This window comes from Anabrus simplex, chromosome 3 (genome assembly GCF_040414725.1).
Source record: "Anabrus simplex isolate iqAnaSimp1 chromosome 3, ASM4041472v1, whole genome shotgun sequence".
In the NCBI taxonomy this organism is placed as follows: domain Eukaryota; kingdom Metazoa; phylum Arthropoda; class Insecta; order Orthoptera; family Tettigoniidae; genus Anabrus; species Anabrus simplex.
The window spans coordinates 135,638,024-135,654,385 of record NC_090267.1 but is presented as its reverse complement, the minus strand read 5'-3'; the positions used below and the strand labels follow the sequence as shown (position 1 = coordinate 135,654,385).

The 16,362-nt window shown below is 38.4% G+C and overlaps 1 protein-coding gene and 1 pseudogene across 1 annotated transcript in view; both read right to left on the bottom strand.

Annotated features, from left to right (window-relative positions):
* Positions 1 to 16,362, bottom strand: part of LOC136867105 (N-acetylglucosamine-6-phosphate deacetylase) — a 125,829-nt gene that overhangs the window by 97,307 nt on the left and 12,160 nt on the right. The window lies entirely within an intron of this gene.
* On the bottom strand, positions 13,931 to 14,711 carry LOC137498886 (uncharacterized; annotated as a pseudogene).

The window sequence follows — 16,362 nt, the reverse complement described above, 5'->3', positions numbered from 1 at the left end:
ACCCCCTTTATCATCATACCATTGCCGACTGTCCATCTCACAACATTATCGAGGTCATTTTGCAGTTGCTCACAATCTTGTAACTTATTTATTACTCTGTACAGAATAACATCATCTGGGACAGGCAAGGGCTAGGAGTGAAAAAGAAACGGCCTTGGCCTTAATTAAGGTACCATCTTCAGGGCTACCGACAGTGGGGTGCGAACCCACTATCTCCCGAATACTGGATACTGGCCGCACTTAAGCGACTAAATACTTCATTAAGAAAATTATATATAATTAAATTAAATTAATAAATTTTTTACCGTACTGGCTATGATATCCAAAATATTCATGAACTACAAATTTTGTTGCTAAATTTAAAAAAAAATTTTTTTTGCAAGTTGCTTTACGTCGCACCAACACAGATAGGTCTTATTGCGACGATGGGACAGGGAAGGGCTAGGAGTGGGAAGGAAGCAGCCGTGGCCTTAATTAAGGTACAGCCCCAGCATTTGTCTGGTATGAAAATGGAAAACCACAGAAAACTATCTTCAGGGCTGCCGACAGTGAGGTTCGAATCCACTATCTCCCGAATACTGGATACTGGCCACACTTAAGCGACTGCAGCTATCGAGCTCGGTTTGTTGCTAAATCCATATCACCGTAGAGCCGTGAGAAAATGCGACAACAGAATTTAATGAAAATCAGTATGTCTACATACTAGGTTATAAACAGTCTAGGTTATAAATAAGTTTATACAAGCTGCATGAAATGGTAGTTAGGAAAGAGACCTAAAATTAAATTTTTTTAATATCTATGTTATTGGTCCTATCGAAAATGACTACATACGGAAAGTTATAGAGAATGCAATTTCCGATCATTTATGACTTAATACTGTTTTACCGTACCGACTTTGATAACAGAATTCATGTATTTAAACTTTTGTTGTTTAGTCCATATCATCGCCAAGCATTGCTAATATGGAAATATTGTGGAATCGTGTTAAGTGGCGAAGGTTTTTGTCATTATTCTCTTAAGTTGTAAAACCGCGTGTCATTGGTCCATATCGACAAGAAAAATTGGGAAGATGATTATAAAATTGAGAAAAAATTATAAACGAACGCCCTTTAAGAATAACAATTTCTTGAAGAATAAGACAAGAGGGAGTCATGAAACAAGAAAGAAATCTCTTCACCGTACATTAGATACCCTAATATCACAGAGTCAGAAGAAAACTAAATGTAAAGGCCTACAATTTCAAAAGCTCGTAAAACTGATCAACAATAACATTACATTGACCACTGTTTGTTGTGATGTGCTTTCTCTCTTCTGCTGCAATTCATCTCCGACAGATGGGATTACTGCTGCGTGCTAAGTAAAACGGCCTATGAAAATATTGGCCAGAACTAGTTGGGTAGATAGATAACTTTATTTACTTTAGTATGCCATTCCTCGGCTTCATAAATTTTCTGATAACTATTGGTACATAACACACTGGTTCATCAAAGTATTCCAGCTATTCAATCCCTACTCTGAGGCGCTGATTGGAATGAACTGAATGGAATACACCTGTCTGCGGCCTGCTCATTCTGTACATAAAAATCAAAATCTCTTTATTTGCAAATGAGGTGTCTACCTCGGTGGCAAATGGTACACTAAAATACATTATTGTCAAGCACTAAATATTAAATTAACAAGAGAAGAAAATTTTTCCTATAATACAATATTATACAATTTACGCTAACAATGTTTTCTATTAAACACACAGCTCATCCTTAATAAATTTATATTGTTTACAAAATTCTAATTATAATATCTCCTGTACTACTTACAAATATAGTCAACTGATATACAGTATGTGGAATTGCTTCAAATGATACTATAAAACTGGTATAACATTAATATTTACATTGCATTTATTTATTTACTATTTTTTTTTACCCGTTCTGGATCCTAAGTAGCATAACGACCTGCTGCGTCTTAACCAGAGCCCCTTTTGCCACCACTTTTCAGAGTTCCTGAAGGGCCTTCACAGCTACCGTAGCGGTCCCAGGGCCCTCGAAGTCCCCACTGTACTTCACCCCTACAGGCAGTCCCCTACTTTGGCTGTCCAAACTCCTTAGACCAAGGGATGGAATTAATTTATTCACACACATTTTTTTTATTTACAATAACCTGCACCGGTCGAATGCCCTCTAACACTTCATTTATTTTCTCTGTTGCTGTTTATTCTCTTCTTGAATATCTGTACAGATTTTGGAAAAGGATCAAACACTGCCCCTGGTAAACTGTTCCACTCCTTCACACCCTTCCCAATGAATGAAAATTTACCCCAATCGCTTCTGCTAAAATTCCTTCTAATTTTATATTTGTGGTCAGTCCTGCCGATATAATTATTTTCCAACTGAAGCCTCTCACGGATATCTCCCCATGCTGCTTCTCCTGTATAGGCTCTATATAATCCTGTAAGTCTAGTTTTCTCCCTTCTCTTACTTAAAGTTTCCCACCCAAGTTCCTTTAACATTTCTGATACACTACTCTTTCTCCTGAAATCCCCTGTTACAAACCTTGCTGCTTTCCTCTGCACACTATCTATTTCTTTTATTAGATATTCTTGGTGAGGATCCCAAACACTGTTTGCATATTCCAATAATGGACGAACCATACTCAAGTAACTTTTTTCTTTTAATTCTTTGTTGCATCCTTTAAGTAGCCTCATTATGACATGTAATGATCTGTATGCTTTCCCAACAATGTCATCAATATGACCCTTCCAGTGCAAATTACTTTCAAATCTCACACCTAAGTATTTGCACTTGCCATCTTTTGGGATAACTACCTCATCCAAAGTATATTCAAATTCAGTTTTAGAGCTCCTGTTTGTAAAAGTTGTAACAGTTGATTTGCCTCCATTAACCTTCATATTATTTTCTTCAACCCATTGTTGGATACTTTCAAGGTCCCTTTGTAATTCTGAACAATCCTCAATGTATTTCTCTATAAACAATTATGTCATCTGCATACAATCTTATTTTTGATGTTATATTGTTCCCTAAATCATTTGCGTATATTAAGAAAAGTAACGGACCGATTATACTACCCTGTGCAATTCCCTTCCAAACTTTCTCTTCCTGCGATACATTATTTCCTACTTTGACTTTCTGAACCCTTGAATTTAGAAATGCTTTTATCCAACGTGTAACCCTTACGTCCAATCCTATTCCCTCCAATTTCTTTAATAATATTCCATGTTCCACTCTATCAAAGGCTTTGGAAAGATCTATGGCTATGCAATCTAACTGACCTCCTGAATCCAACTGATCTGATATGTCCTGCTGAAATCCCACCAGTTGTGCCTCACAAGAAAATTTCTTTCTAAATCCATACTGGCTCCTCATGAACCAATTTTTATCATCACATATCCCTCTGATGTACTTTGATATTAAACTCTCCAGAATTTTACAAACTATACTGGTCAGGCTGATTGGTCTGTAGTTCTCTGGTTTCCTTTTATCACCCTTTCCTCTATAAATTGGTATTATTATAGATTCCTTCCATTCCTTTGGTATTACACTATTATTTATGACATAGTCAAAGAGAAATTTTAAATAAGGCACTATGTACCACCCCATTGTCTTTAATACCTCCCCAGTAATTTGATCACTTCCTGCAGCTTTTCCTTGCTGAAGCAGTTGGATTTCTCTGAAAATATCTTAGTTTGTGAATGAGAAGCTTCTTGTTTCCCTCTGTCTCTCTCCCTCTCTATCTTCTGTTTCGGTTTCCAACTCTTGACAATCATCGACTGAATCTCTAAATTCCCTACTAAATAGGTTTGCTTTCTCAGTATCTGTTAAATAGTGTTCACCCCCTTCTCCCACCATTGTAGGAATTTGGACTCCTTTTCCTTTTTGATTCCTGATATATGAATACAGCTTTTTCCATTTCCCTTTGTGGTCATTACCCTCTTGAAGTATGCCATTCATATAATTCTCTTTTGCTTCCTTTTTCACTCTATTCAGTTCCCTCATTAGCTGTTTTCTAGTTTCTCTACTGTCCCTACCCTCTTTGATTTTCCTGTTTACTATTCTACATTTTCTTTTTAATTTTCTTATTTCCCTTGTATAATAAACAGGGTCTGAGGTCATTTTACCCTTCTTAACAGGTACAAATCTCTTCTCTCCTTCCCAAATAATTCCTTTAAATTTAGCCCAAAGTGTATCCACGTTACTCCTTTCACTTATCCAACAACTGAATTGTGATTTAAGGTAAGTCCCAAATTCATCAACTTTAGTTTTTCTGTACAATTTCTTGTCTTGTGTAACCCTCTTATTAAGCCTTTTTGGTACGAGTCCTACATCCATTATTACAGCCTTATGGTCTCCTATTCCTTCAATTACCTCAGTTTTATCAACAATTTCCCATGGTTTAACCAAGAATACATCTAGTAAGTTATTGAGACGAGTCGGTTCTTGTACTACTTGTGTAAATCCTCCCTCCCAAATTAACTTATTTGCCAGTTTCTGTTCATGGGCTTCACTTGCAGCTCCTTTCCATTCAACTTCAGGCAAATTTAGATCTCCCCCAATTATTACCATATCATTATTATTGTTTTTATGAGTATAATCTATTATTTTTTCAAAGATTTCCATGTCTCTTTCCTCTCTTCCAGGCCTGTATGTTCCTATAATTCCCACCTCCTTCATATTATCACAAACTAATTTTATCCCTAATATTTCATCCCTTTCATCGGTAAACCATTCATGTGAACAGTAAGTTTCCTTCACCAGAATAAACACACCCCCTCCCTTTTTACCTCCTCGGTCTCTACGATAGACTGTGTACCCTTCTGGAAATACTTCTCTATTACCCACCCCTTCTTTCAACCACGATTCCACTCCTATCACCACATCAGTCTCATAAGATTCCATCAATGTACCGAATTTTAATTGTTTATTTACTACACTTTGACAGTTTACCAAGAGCAATCTCAGACCCCCTTCCTCCCTAAAACTTGACTGTTGCAATTGGGTAACTTGAAATTCCTTACTATCCTGGGTTTCTTTTTCTAGTTGACTGAGCCAGCTTGAAGTACAGCTGGCTCTTTCTACTAGTTTTCCTGGTCAGTATTATAACTCAAGGGAGTTGCCTGTTTTACAGTACATATCTTAAGATTAATAAAATCTAGAACAATATTTGCTATCTTTCGTTTACCTGAATTGTTTAGATGGAGGCCATGTTTTGTATAACAGTATCTCTCAAAACTGCTGCATTCAATAACCTGAGTATTCCGAAAATTTTTACAAATTTTAACAATATCTGTATTGACCTTGTCCACTTCAATGTTCACACACGAGTCTCTACTCAAATCATGCCTGTAGCGAAGCACGGGCATGTGGGCTGGTATAAGAGATAATAATGATTCAATCATACTGCTTTGAGGAACTCCTCTCTCTATCATTACAGGATCACCTTGCTTCACCTACTCTAAATTTTCCAAGTTCTCTTTTCCACAAATGTAGCTACCCAGTCATTCACTCTTTGGTCTAGTCCAAATACCCTCATTTTTATCAGTAGTCTCCCATGGTCTCATCATCATCATCATTTCCCCTTATCCAGTACCACTAGTAAATCAGCCTCTCCCATCCTCTACCCTATCAAAAGAGCATTGGATAGGTTAAGAGCGATAGTTCATTTGACCTCCTGGGTCTAAAATAGGCCTATTTGCTTTATCTTGCTGGAATCCTACAATTTGAGCCACAGGGGGATAACTTTCCCTAAATTCGAAATGGCTTCTATCAAACCAATTAGTAATTATAATACTGGTATACAACAAATGTCAAGCTGACTGACCTGTAATTATCAGTTTGATGTTTATCATTCTTCACTTTGTACACACGGGCTACTATAGCAACACTCCTTCCATTTGGTGGAGCTCCTTCGTGCAAACAGTAATCAAATAAGTACTACAGATATGGTAATTTATACCAACATATTGCCTTTAGTAAATATTGTACCAGGAACTCACGGTACATGCTGTATTTATTAAGAACAATATTGTATAATTACCACACGTGCCAAGAACTCCAAGCTCGCTGTGTTTACATCTGCCAGGACGAGGCAGCGAACGAACAAGGAACAGTTGTACGTGACGTAGATGCAGGAGCAAGTCAGTCTAGCCCGCCCAACTCGTCAACCTACTTCGTGATGTAGATGTTGATTCCCATAGGGAACCTACAATATTTGTCCTGAATGAGTAAATTTATAATACCAATATAATGGTCCGTTATTGGACATTATAAATTTTCCAGCTAACTCATTCTTGGTTGCCTGCGTTTCGCCCTTGTGTGCTAAGTTAGGCTCGTCAGTTGGGACTTAGCACACCACCCAAGACGCAAGGCTAGTGCATACCGTGGAGGCCACTGCATAGGCTATTTGAAGCCACCAGCAGTGCCAATGCACTATGAGAGCTATGTCTCATTTCCAAAAAATAGATGCCTGCCTGGCCATCAAATGATGTAGATGTTGATTCCCATACGGAACCTAAAATATTTGTCCTGAATGAGTAAATTTATAATACCAATATAATGGTCCGTTATTGGGCATTATAAATTTTCCAGCTAACTCATTCTTGGTTGCCTGCGTTTCGCCCTCGTGTGCTAAGTTAGGCTCGTCAATTGGGACTTAGCACACCACCCAAGATGCAAGGCTAGTGCATACCGTGGAGGCCACTGCATAGGCTATTTGAAGCCACCAGCAGTGCCAATGCACTATGAGAGCTATGTCTCATTTCCAAAAAATAGATGCCTGCCTGGCCATCAAATGATGTAGATGTTGATTCCCATAGGGAATCCAACTGACGAGCCTAACTTAGCACACGAGGGCGAAATGCAGGCAACCAAGAATGAGTTAGCTGGAAAATTTATCATGTCCAATAACGGACCATTATATTGGTATTATAACCTACTTCGTGGCGAGAACTGGATGCATCTGGAATTTTTTAGAATTTTCGATTCAGAAAATTATAAGACTTTTGTAATAATGGTCGTATTGTCTTGGGAGATACGCCATTCTGGAGCCAATCACAAGACTGTCTCTGTTGTCAAATCCATCAAGGGATTTTCGAGTAAATCCACTTTGAAATAATTACATAATCATATGTTATTCTGTCCATCAGAAAGTGAAGTCAAGTGAATACGGGTGATTGTAAAATGCGACTTGTAAATTCTCACGTCGAGAACTGAACTCAGTGTAATTCTCGAACTGTGGAACTTAATGATTTTTCGATCAAAAACTAAGTGAAGTGTTTAACTTATTTTGTTGCCGTGCAAGTGTTAGAACATCATTTAATATTTCAGCAAGTGTGATATTTGAAAGTGTTTGAGATATCTTATCGTTATAACACAAGTGTTTGCCTATTTCTTGCCATTCAACACTTAAGTGCTCCTTAACTAGTGATAAACATTGAGTACAATAGACTGTGCCAACCGTACTATTAAATATGACTAACTTAAACTGATAATCCATTACGGTGTTTATCTTAACTGAATTTGAACTGATTTCTGCACATAATTGTATATAATTGCTTCTAAATATTCTTCTTCATTGACTTTATTATTTTATGAGACTCACTGTGCTAAGCGTGACTGACCCTTCAACATAATGCACTTTTGGTGAGTTTCGATGAGGAGTCCTTGTTCACTGAACACCTGTTCCCTGAGGACATTACTAAGCTACTTTACCACTGCATGACTTTCAGCTATTTCTTTTGGGGTGGGAATTTTTATGAACAGACGGACGGAGTGGCTACGGGAAGTCCACTTTCGCCCGTAGTGGCTAATTTCTTTATGGAGCATTTTGAGGAGGAGGCTATTGCTTCGGCACCCATCAAACTTATGATATGGTGGAGGTATGTTGATGATGCATTTGTGGTCTGGACAGAAGGTCCTGAGAAACTTCATCTATTTCTAAACCACCTAAATCAGCAACATCCTTCAATTAAATTCACTATGGAGATGGAGTCAGATGGATGCCCTCCTTTCTTGGATGTTCTAGTAAGAAAGAAACCGGACATCTCCTTAGGACATACCATCTATCGTAAGCCTACCCACACAAATGGTTATCTTCATGCAGATTCTCACCACCATCCAGCACAAAAACAAGGCATTCTCACAACACTTGCCAAGACGGCGAGACGAATTTGTGAGCCATCAAATATCCAGGTGGAGATGGACAAGCTCAAAGTCACGTTCAAGGGTAATGGTTACAGTGATTTGCAGGTTAATAGAGGCCTGCATTCCAGAGAAACGACCAGGCAAAACTCACAGAAGGAAGAAGTGAAGGGAACTGCCTACTTGCCTTACATTCACAACACCACAGATCAAATTGCCAAGGTCCTCCACAAACACAATATAAAAACCGTGTTTGGCACCACCACTAAAATTGCTCATAGTCTGGGTAAAACCAAGGACAAATTGTCCCCACTTTTACATTCTGGGGTATATGAAATTCCCTGTACTTGCGGTAAGGTATATCGGCCAAACATGCCGGTCCATAGGTACCCGTATCAAGGAACATGAACGTAATATTCATCTCAACCAGCTAGACAATCAGCAATAGCTAAGCACGCTCTATTGTCGGGTCATGATGTCATGTTCCAAGATGCTCAAGCTCTTACCCCCAGTAGATACTACAGGTCCAGGATTATATGGGAACCTGTGGAAATACGTAGAAATCCTAACAATTTCAACAGAGACGCTGGGTATCAATTAAGTAATACCACAGTCTAATATATACAGTCGCGAAGCTCTGATGATATTTTTCATCCGATGCGACTACAGCGCTCCAAGCAGCGAGGTAGAGGTAACTTGCTAGCAGACAACAGTGACCGAATTACCACTACAGTCTAAAATGGTCATAACTTCTGAACCATTCATGCAAATAATGTCATGACAAGGTTATTGTAATCCTTATGAACTAGTGGAGGAGGTCAAACAATTTATTTCGATGAGGAGTTCGAGGATAATATCGAAATATTTATTTAATCTTAAGGAGTTATTTTTCTTTACCGCGGACTATAACATAAAATCGCTTCTAGAGGGCAACCAGTTCGAAATAGATACATACCATCGCATACTTTTTTGTAGAGGTTTCTGTGCTCTACAATTCTTATGCTTACACTTGGGGTCTATCGTTGACAGTTCACGCAGCGTAAGCCAAGAAAGCAAGCGACTGACCGACATCGAACCTGCCAAGTTGGGCTAAGAAGGCCAGCGCTCTACCATGGTCGGTCGCTTGCTTTCTTGGCTTACGCTGAATGATCCATCAACGACAGACCCCAAGTGTAAGCATACGAATTGTAGAGCATAAAAACCTCTACAAAAAAGTCTGCGATAGTATATAACTATTTCGAATCGGCTGCCCTCTAGAAGCGATTTTATGTTCTAATCTGAGGTAAAAAAAAACATAACTCCTTAAGATTAAATAAATATTTCGATATTATCCTCGAACTCCTCATCAAAATAAATTGTTTGACCTCCTCCACTAGTTCATAAGGATTACAATAACCTTGTCAGGACATTATTTGCATGAATGGTTCAGAAGTTATGACCATTTTAGGCTGTAGTGGTAATTCGGTCCCTGTTGTCTGCTAGCAAGTTGCCTCTACCTCGCCGCTAGAGGTGCTAGTGTCACTCCAGCTATCAAGTGGATGAACCTTCCTCTTATTAGAGCTTCGCGACTGTATATATTAGACTGTGGTAATACCTGGTTGCCAGCTATTAAGGATTTACGTAGGTAGTTCCCTTCCCTGTCCCTTCACTATTGTTATTTCGTCTCGGTGTTCTCCAAATTCGTACATTCCTCATCGCCAGATGTTTCATTCCAGGCTTGTGTCAATGTCATACACCAATCAATGTCATATGTTACGTACACATGTTATGTGACCCTCTTTGACTGATTCTGATGGTTCCATCAGCTTCCGCTTCGAACACTAGCGCTGTACTGTGTCCAGGTGACGAATGAACGTACCATTTCCACTTCTATTATAACGTCTAAATTCAAAGCTCAATGTTTAAGAAGCCTTTCTTGTGGATAGTCAAGATTTTTTTCTGATGACGCAGAGCACAGTTCTCCGAGAAACATAAATAATTTCACCTTATTTTTTTCACACGGCATAAGCGCAAAAGCCTATATCATGTCTATAAGTATGGCTCGTGAAAGCATCAATGGCAACATAGTTATTATTTATTTAATCGCTATTAACAGTGTCGTACAGAAAAACTCTTTAATAGCTTTTTTTTGTGTGTGTCAATTGCGACAGTATTACTTTTATGTTGTGGCAAGTAACCACAAACAGTATATAGCAAGTGAACTGTGTTTAGTTTCATCATTTTTCAGTGGTAAATAACCATAAACTGTGTTCCATCATTATTTAATTTTTTTGGTAACATTTTTGTTTCTTAAATCAATGCGACCCGCATTTTCAACTTCAACATTTTGAATGACATTCATTAATTTCCATCTGCAAGTGTCAAGTGAAGTTTATTGGCATATTCCAAACAACGTGTTGTCTGCCTATATAAATTAAAAGGCAGTACTTTGCAAATTTTGGTGACAAGTGATTGTGAATGTGTCGGGGAACTGCACGAGTGTGGACACTCATATAAAGCTAAACCACAAGTGATTACCCTGCATCAATATCACCATAGACTTCCAAGAAATTTGAGACCTTCAGGTACGAGGTATGGGTTCGATTCCATGGTGGCAAGTGGACTTGGGGGCATGAGTCCAATTCCATGGTGAAGATAGGATCCTGGAGTATGAGTACAACCCCATGGTGATGAGAGGACCATGGAGTATGAGTTTCCTGGAGAACCATTCTGGAAGATGATTCAGGAGATGGCGGTTCACTGTATCAAGATGATATGAATTTCAAACTTGCCAAAATTTTAAATAAACCAAGAGTTCAAAGTACATCTTCACTTACTTTAGATAAAACCTATCCTTCCGTACCAAGTTTTAGCTATTTTTGTCTACGAAGCACCTTGAGAACTTTAATTCATGCTCTTTTCAAATAAGTTAGTACAGGCTATCTTTTACTGGTACAGTATATCCCCAAAAATCTTATGAATTCCAGCTGCTTTACTAGTTTTTAAATTAGTATCTTTCTGTAAATAATTATCTTGGTAATCATAAGTTTTTTACTGTTTTACTACCTGACCCGACAGACGTCGTTCTGTCAAAAATAAATGACAATGGAACAAACTTAAATTCAGTCTGTACTGCACGCAAAAATCAGAATAATGCAAATTACTACATCATTAGCATCAAATGAGTTAATTTTCTATTGCTACCAAAAGTTAGTATGAAACTACTGGAAAAACATATTTTCATTACCTTGATTGTGAATAAGGAAATGCTCAAATAGGTCACAGCATATCACTACCCAGAAATAACCCTGACTGACTGCAACATAGAAGTGAACTGTTCAGCAGGTCTTCTAATCTCTCACAGAGCCATAATTATCCCCGTTGCAAATCAAGTAATTTGATAAGTTGATGGCGTGAAGATAATGTGGCAAAACTTACTCCTCTTTCTTCGTAGAAAATAACCATCACAGAAAACACTGATTCCAATCAACACTATGAAGATATTTTTCATTGTAAAACTTTAAGGTACACGATATTTTTTGTTTGATTACCTGGTGAGTAAACAAACAAAGTTGATGGTTTTCCAACACAGGATCAGGCAACATTGGATATGCAAGAAACATGGGTTTTCAAGATTAATGCTGCAAACACTCAATGACTGCCCCTGGGATTTGTTTACGGTCATAGCAAAAGCGAGCCGCACTGGAAACTGCAGTCGTTTAAATTCAAATGGTATGTCAGTCGGAACCATAGGGATGCATGGTATCAAAACGTCTTCTCCTTTATACTTCCCCATTAGAATGGTTGCTTCGATCACGTTGTTCAGTAACGTTTTCACCGCTAACCATGTGCCATTACAAAGACGCGGTTGGTTGATATTTCGCAACATTATGACCACTGATCCGACCTTTAATTGAAGAATGGAGGCGGCAATCCTAGCAAATCCAGCGAGTTCAAAAATTCGGGTAGATAGTTGACATCATCTTTGTTAGTAGCGGAATCAACTGATTTGTATGTCCTCAATTCACTGGCAATTTCATTTTGAACTTTGAAATTTAATTCATTTACATCCATGTTTTGGCAACCAATACAGCTCGTTCGCTCAACCAAATATGATCTGCGTAATTTTGAGCAATGTTTCTCTTGAATGAGTTTGGTTTTGGATTCAGTAAACTGACAAAAATTGTCAGGAAAAGTAATGCAGCCAGTCAGAACGTCTGAAGGGAATTTGCCATTACCAATGTCAATTAGTTGTTTTGAAAATATCTCTCCAGATGGATCATTTTGCAACTTGACATGCATATTCTGGCTTAAATTTAGTATCTTGACGTGTTTCCACAAAAATGATGACTTTAAACATGCATTAAGTTCATCAGCTGGCATTGACCGTGGAATCAACAGCAATGTTTGAAGAAAATCTCCTGATAACAAAATCATCGCTCCACCAAATCGGTTTTGATTGTTCCGCAGATCTTGCATGGTTCGGTCTAATGCCTCCAAAGACTTTTTATGTGCCACGGTGCATTCATCCCACAATATCAATTTACATCGCTGCAAAACCTTTGCAGAATTCTTCGATATGTTACAGGTCGGAGTTTCGTTGCTTTGCATATTTAACGGCAATTTTAGCGCTGAATGGGCTGTTCGACCGCCTTCCAACAATGTAGCTGCAATGCCCGATGAAGCAAATGCGAGTGCAATTTCATTGTGTGAGCAAATTGTTGCTAAAATCAATGAAATTAAGAAAGTTTTCCATGTACCCCCGGGAGCGTCCAAGAAGTAAATCCCTCCAGTTCCATCATTTAAAACTTTGATTAGAGTATCAAATACATACTTTTGTTGTTGGTTCAACAGCGGAAGATTTATTGAAACTGATTCTCTTAAAGCATCGAGATCGTACAGTTTTAACACCGGGTTAAATTCCCAGCCAGGTCAGAGGTTTTCACCTGGATCCGAGGGCTGGTTCGAGGTCCACTCAGCCTGCGTGATTACAGTTGAGGAGCTATCTGACGGTGAGATGGCGGCCCCATTCTTGAAAGCCAAGAATAATGGCTGAGAGGATTTGGCCGTGCTGACCATACGGCACCTCATAATCTGCAGGCCTTCTGGCCAAGCAGCGGTCACTTGATAGGCCATGGCCCTTCGGGGCTGTTGCACCATGGGTTTGGTTTGGAGGAGAGCTTCACAGTCTAAATTACACGTCACTGTTCCTATCCCATGCCGAGTGTGTTCACTCTTTCACTTCATTGTCACGTACACTTACACTTGGCACATAAGCTGCCCACACTTCAGTCCAGCCAGCCCGGCCGCACTGGGCTGGTCTCAGCAGGTACCCAGCTAAGCACCTCTGGTCTACTTTGACTGAACATCGACCATCAGTAACCTTGGGTGTTGAATATCTTACTTATCACTTGCTGACGCATTTCTGAGGACATTTCCTGAGAACAGACCCAGACTTTTTCTTTATTTACACAGATACTACTAATTTCAGTAAATTATCAATATCCGACACCTGAGTAGTGAAATTCTGTCTCCACTTGGCTCTCTTGCTCAAAAAGCATCAACATTATCAACATCATTATCTTAATTAGAGAGTGACCATATTTTGGAAAGTTCAAAATGGAACATAATGTTCTCAAAATAATATTTAACGTGGTATCAGTATGATGAAACCAATTAAAGTAAAGGGTTATTCAAAATTATTGTTGGGGTTTCAAAAAATAATACACACTGCAATTGATGTAGGAATATGTTTCTTGTTTTATTGTGTACTATAAATCATCCAGTTTTTTTTACATACATTATAAATGCTTAATGTGAGCGCCTTTTGTCACTCTACACACATCTACTCAATAGTCTATCTCTTCCCACACACGGCGCAATATGTCAACGGTGATGTTTAAGAAGGTGGCTCGGATGCACTGCTTCATTTCCAGAATAACCACTGGTAGAGGAGGAACAAATACTTGATCTTTAGCGTATCCCCACAGGAAGAAGTCACACAGTGTTAAATCTGGTGAACATGATGGCCAGGATAACAGCATCTTATCACAATCTGTTCTGTGTCCAATCCATCATTGTGGTAGTTTTTGATTTAAAAACGCTCTGACCTCACTGTGGAAATGAGGTGGTGCACCATCCTGTTGCTGCACGTAATCGTCCCTGTCATCACTCAACTGGGGGTAACAGCCATTCTGTACGTATATCCAGGTAAGTCAGTCCTGACACTGTCTGTTCAGTCAAGAAGAATAGGTCATAGACCTTCATCTCGGAAACAGCACAGAACGCATTCACCTTTGGGGAATCATGCACATGTTCCACATAACAATGGGGGTTTGTTGCTCCCCAAATTCAAACATTTTATTTATTCACCTATCCACTCACACGGAAGGTTGCTTCATCGCTGAAAACTAGTCTGTCATGAAAACCATCATCTTCTTCACAACTTTCTTGTAGTACGATGCAAAAATTCGAACATACTACTTTGTCATTACCTGTTAAAGCTTGATGCAATTGTAAGCGATATGGCCTTATCTTCAGGTGCCTATGTAACACATGCCACACAGTTTGGGAACAGCTGAATTATAGTATAACTTGGCCAGCACTGAACAAGGAAGAGAATGTGCTGTTCCTAGTTATCCATCCTAACTGGCAGATGACCCTGTGCTTGTTTTCATTAACCTATCATTACTGATGATGCCTGTACATTACTTATTCTATGCGATTACAGAAGTACGTTGAGACAATGTTCCCCTTGTAACTGTAAACAGAAGAAGAGATGTGACACTTAGTTGAATCAAGAAATAGGCAAAAGAAAGATAAGGACCATGAGAGGTAAAATTAATGTCACTCTAGGTCTTGCTATCCTAATATTGTCAGGGAAAGAAAAGAACACAAACTGACCAATGGAGGTCAGATAGTGATGAATCCAACACAAGCTAGTGGAAGCAATGCCTAAATTGGCTAATAACAGTAAATTACAATTGTCGTACATCCTGAAATACCGAAGTTGCGTCAATTTTGTGTGCCAAAAAAAGTGTCCTGCTAGAAATCTATAAAAAGAATAAGTCATTATTTTAGAGTTTAATCTGAATAGTTAAGACATGCACAATATTAAATTTTCCAGCTTACTATTCATCACTACAACAAAGGATGATATTGAATTATTAACTATGATTTTGTTTGCTTTTCAGTATGAAAATACTGTACAGATCTTTTTCAGTCAAATATATACTTTCAGGGTTATGAACATCTGGCAAAACTTTGAAAAGTCTGTTGAATTTAATAAATAACATCAGAGGTATATTTTTTGGTAATTCTGTATGGCTGAAAAGTATGTGCAAAGGAAGTTGCCAGTTACAAAACTTAAGTTATTGCCACTTTTTTCAGTCAAGTATTTTTTTTTTTTCAATTTGCTTTATGTCACACTGACAGATAGGTCTTATGGCGACGATGGGACAGGAAAGGCCTAGGAGTGGGAAGGAAGCTGCCGTGGCAATAATTAAGGTACAGCATTTGCCTGGTATGTAAATGGGAAACCATGGAAAACCATCTTCAGCGTTGCCGACAGTGGGGTTCGAACCCACTATCTCCCGGATGCAAGCTCAAAGCCGCGTGCCCCTAACCGCATAGCCAACACGCCCAGTGTCAAGTAAAATACCGTATGTCTTGATTGGTTTTCAGAACTATGAAAATTAGCTGAGTTCCATTTCTGCTTTCCTAGCCTTAATGCTATTATGGAGAGGATATTTTCCCTCATGTACACTAAAAGGTCTGACGAATGTAAGAGATCAAAAGTAGTCTATTATTGATTATTTAAAGTAATCCTGTTAATACAGTATAACATGAAGAACTTCATATGAAGTACAGTTTATGACTACATTTTGAAAAATAAGAACCTGTTGTGATGTAGCTGAGTAAACAATAATAAAAGAATCAGCTGATTATTGTATTCCAATAATTTGTAGTTCCAAGTCCCCAGCATACTTCATACTTAGCACCTTCGATTATTCATAGAGTAAAAGTTAATAATCAAATTCCTATATCCCAATAATTGTAATTCAAGTCCCCGGTGCAGATTCGACAAAAGTTTTTTAGAGAAATTATTGCAGTCAACCTCTTATTTTTCAGCATTTAAGGACACTTTTATTCCCTGTCCCGCGTAGTAGGGAAAATAATAGCAATCCACCAGCTGTAAAAATAACATAACTGCACTTCAGTTAAGAACTGTAGT